Raw genomic sequence first — 4,544 nt, forward strand, 5'->3', positions numbered from 1 at the left:
ACATCCGGTCGGAATCGCGTTTTCTCTTCCCCACAGACAAAAAAAACAAAAAAACAAGCCCTTTGACTTTGCTAGGGTCAGACCCGCTGCTGCGGAAGGGGCGCATCGGCCGTCTGAAAGAGACGCATAGGATGAACTCATGCCAGTTTATTTAAATGGAAACATACGCGCTACGAGGGCGAGGAGCCCAGTATTGTGAACTTCCTCATTGACATGACTAGAGGAAAGGAATGTGCCCTTGAGAGAAAGAGAAGGGGGGGGTGGAGAACTTGCAGGAACTCAGCTGTGGTTTCCAAATTTCTCCTCGAATTCTGGGCCCGAGCCTCCAAAATACGGCAGTCCTTTAAAAATTGGCTCTTGGCAGCCTCCACTTCCCGGCTGCGGCCAAGTTGAAAAAGCGTCAGCCTGGTGGGGCCGTCCTGGTGATTTCATTAGCTCTTATTACTCAGCGTTCTGTAGCAGATGGTCAGTGCGCTCACTTACACCCCCCCCCCTTTACCCCACCCGTCGTCTTCTTTTTTTTTTTGTCTACGGTCAGGCATGTGTTCCGACAGCTGATCCGTCCCAAGAGATGACAAAAGGAAAAAAAAAAATCCATCATGAATAGCAATTTGGTCTCCTTTTCTTTCCCCGAAAGTTTGATTACGGTAAGGGCTGCTTTGTAATGAGTAGCTTGCTTACCGCGCAGAACATATGATAGGGTTGTGAGCGCAGTGGGTAATTTGGGTTTCTTCTGATGAAAGCGTGTGTCATTATGCCCCAACTCCTCCACACTTAACCGTCCTCTTTAATCTCACATATCAAAGCGATACTTTGTGCGTTTCTTTTTTTTTTTTTTTTGGCGTAGAGTATAGTCGTGATTTTAGAAGTGGCTTCCTCCCATTTATCTAGGTTGTAGCATTTTTTTGTCGAGGGTCTTCAAAGTGTAGAATGGCCTCCTCGAGTTTCTTTTACGCCTGGTCACCTGACGCCCGCCACCTGTCGGAGCCATTGTCTCGGAATGTCTGATTGATAACTGAAATCGGACTTTCTCTAACACATTTAGGTCTTTTTTGTTGTAAAGGTTAATTGCAAAACGCAAGTAAAATGATTCCAATGTGAGCCAGGAAACATTCTAACTGTAGAGGATAATTGCTCATAATTAATAGGTTGTGCAGAGCTTTAGGAGTGCTCATGGGTGGTACTACAGCCTCTTGCCACCCATTCTGAGTGCTCTTGCTTCATGTCTGGTGACCTATCCCTGATGTCACTGGTCTCTAGTGATTGGATAGGTTAAATTAGCAATGATGTCACTGGTCTCTAGTGAAAGGATAGGCTGCATTCTCAGTGATGTCACCGGTCTCTAGTGAATGGATCGGTTGCATTCTCAGTGATGTCACTAGTGTCTAGTGAATGGATAGGCTGAATTCTCAGTGATGTCACCGGTCTCTAAGGAATGGATAGGTTGCATTCTCAGTGATGTCACCAGTTTCTAGTGAATGGATAGGTTGCATTCTCAGTGATGTCACCGGTCTCTAGTGAAAGGATAGGCTGCATTCTCAGTGATGTCACCGGTCTCTAAGGAATTGATAGGCTGCATTCTCAGTGATGTCACCGGTCTCTAAGGAATGGATAGGCTGCATTCTCAGTGATGTCACTGGTCTCTAAGGAATGGATAGGCTGCATTCTCAGTGATGTCACTGGTCTCTAGTGAATAGATAGGCTCCATTCTCTGTGATGTCACTGGTCTCTAGTGAATAGATAGGCTCCATTCTCTGTGATGTCACCAGTCTCTAGTGAATGGGTAGGTTGCATTCTCAGTGATGTCACCCCGGTCTCTAGTGAATAGATAGGCTCCATTCTCTGTGATGTCACCAGTCTCTAGTGAATGGATAGGTTGCATTCTCAGTGATGTCACCAGTCTCTAGTAAATTGATAGGTTGCATTCTCAGTGATGTAACCAGTCTCTAGTGAACGGATAGGCTGCATTCTCAGTGATGTCACCCCGGTCTCTAGTGAATGGGTAGGCAGCATTCTCAATGATGTCACCAGTCTCTGGTCTCTAGTGAATGGATAGGCTGCATTCTCAGTGATGTCACCAGTCTTAGTGAATGGATAGGCTGCGTTCTCAGTGATGTCACTAGTGTCTAGTAGTGTTGCTCACGAATATTCGCATTGCGAATATTCGACTCGAATATAGCATATTCGAGAAATCGCGCTATATTTCGAATTTCGCGGTGAATATTCGCAATTCCGAATATTCGCATTTTTTCAATTTGATTTTTAAAACAGATCACATCCTATCGACGTCTAAAAGCATTGCTGGTATGATTAGAGACCCTGGGCCGAGTAGCTAAGCTGAGGCGATCCTTTTATGTTGCCAAATTGAAAAAAAAAAAATTGCGATTTTTCGCTATTGCGAATGCGAAAATGATTGCGAATTTTCGATAACTGTGGTAGGAGAACTCTGATTGTCTCTGATGCAAAAGGGGGGGGGGGCTTTGTGTATGTTTCTGTTATGAATATTTGTATGTTTGATATTATTTTTTTTTGTAAGAAGGAAAAAATTGCGCATACCTTAAAAAAAGGGGAGAATACAGCAGCAACTCAAAAATGTTATACAACATAAATTAATACAAGACAGAAAATGGAGTCGCTCTACAAGAATAAAAAATATGTCTAGTGACAAGACATGTGGGCAAATTATAAAATAAGCAAGCGCAAATAACTTGTGAAATACACAGTGAAACAAATATATAAAGAAATATAGTCCCAATAATAGAAAAATAATCTTTCATAAAAATGTCTTTGATATGTGAAGTGAAAAAAAGTCCAAAGCATGCAGCATGAACGTGTTCAATCTTCAAGGTGTTTGATTGACAAACGGCTGTGACAGATGGATAGAGTAAAGAATCACCACCAATGCAAAACACTTTTTATTTTCTATTGTAAAATATCACGAATATTCTGAGCCAATCAGAGTGCTCCTTCTGCATTTGCCGAATATTCGCAATTATTTTGTATTGTAAAATATCAAGAATATTCTGAGCCAATCAGAGTGCTCCTTCCGCATTTGCCGAATATTCGCAATTATTTTGTATTGTAAAATATCAAGAATATTCTGAGCCAATCAGAGTGCTCCTTCTGCATTTGCCGAATATTCGCAATTATTTTGTATTGTAAAATATCACGAATATTCTGAGCCAATCAGAGTGCTCCTACAGCATTTGTCGAAATTGCGCAGTAAATATCGCATTCGCATGTTGCGATATTTCGATAAAATATCACGAATATTCTGAGCCAATCAGAGCGCTCCTCCAGCATTTCTCGAAATTGCGCAATAAATATCGCATTCGCATGTTGCGATATTTCGATAAAATATCACGAATATTCTGAGCCAATCAGAGTGCTCCTACCGCAGTTATCAAAAAATCGCAATTATTTTCGCATTCGCAATAGCGAAAAATCGCAATCATTTAATTTCGATAAAATATCACGAATATTCGAATTTAGCGAATATATCTCGAATATTCGAATATATATTCGAGATATATCGCGAAATCGAATATGGCGTATTCTGCTCAACACTAGTGTCTAGTGAATGGATAGGCTGCATTCTCAGTGATGTCATCAGTCTCTAAGGAATGGATAGGCTGCATTCTCAGTGATGTCACTGGTCTCTAGTGAAAGGATAGGCTGCATTCTCAGTGATGTCACCAGTCTCCAGAGAATAGATGGGCTGCATTCTCAGTGATGTCACCGGTCTCCAAGGAATGAATAGGCTGCATTCTCAGTGATGTCACTGGTCTCTAGTGAATGGATAGGCTGCATTCTCAGTGATGTCACTGGTCTCTAGTTAATGGATAGGCTGCATTCTCTGTGATGTCACCAGTCTCTAGTGAACGGATAGGCTGCATTCTCAGTGATGTCACCAGTCTCTGGTCTCTAGTGAATGGATAGACTGCATTTTCAGTGATGTCACAATTCTCTAGTGAATGGATAGGCTGCATTCTCAGTGATGTCACTAGTGTCTAGTGATTGGATAGGCTGCATTCTCAGTGATGTCATCAGTCTTTACTGAAAATGCAGCCTATCCAATCACTAATGTCACCGGTCTCTAGGGAACTTACCTGGCAGGGGAGACACCATGATCATGAAGGTGGTTCTCCCAGGGCGAGGCACGGCTATTGCACACTCTAGGCCGTGCTGATCGTGGTTGTCTTCCCTGCCGCTTCTCGGCCTTTTGGCTAGGACTGGGTGTGGTATCTGTCCTCATCAGTTGTCAGCGGAGCGCTGAAGCACCTCCTACATGGGGAGGGTGGATGCAATCCAATGACGTCATTGCACCTGGAAGGATGGTTTCAGCAGGGACTACGCTGTGCTGCCCGACAGAATACTGGGGGCCGGCCCATGGTTGAGTCTGAGCCATCTGGAAGGGTGCTCCTGGTGAGGATGGGTGCTGTGCTTGGTCTTGGTCTTTTTGCCGAGTTCTAGTCTGGCCTTCTGGCCGGCTGGTGTAAGCACTATCTCTGTCAGCGATCCGGTTGGAGGAGCTGGTAATGCCC

At 43.6% G+C, this 4,544-nt stretch overlaps 1 non-coding gene across 1 annotated transcript; it reads left to right on the top strand.

Annotated features, from left to right (window-relative positions):
* Positions 1-4,101: 4,101 nt before the first annotated feature.
* LOC120942163 lies at positions 4,102-4,260 on the top strand. Its single transcript, XR_005749941.1, has one exon. It is a non-coding gene; the product is annotated as a U1 spliceosomal RNA (small nuclear RNA).
* Positions 4,261-4,544: the final 284 nt, after the last annotated feature.

This window comes from Rana temporaria, chromosome 5 (assembly GCF_905171775.1).
Source record: "Rana temporaria chromosome 5, aRanTem1.1, whole genome shotgun sequence".
Taxonomy (NCBI): domain Eukaryota; kingdom Metazoa; phylum Chordata; class Amphibia; order Anura; family Ranidae; genus Rana; species Rana temporaria.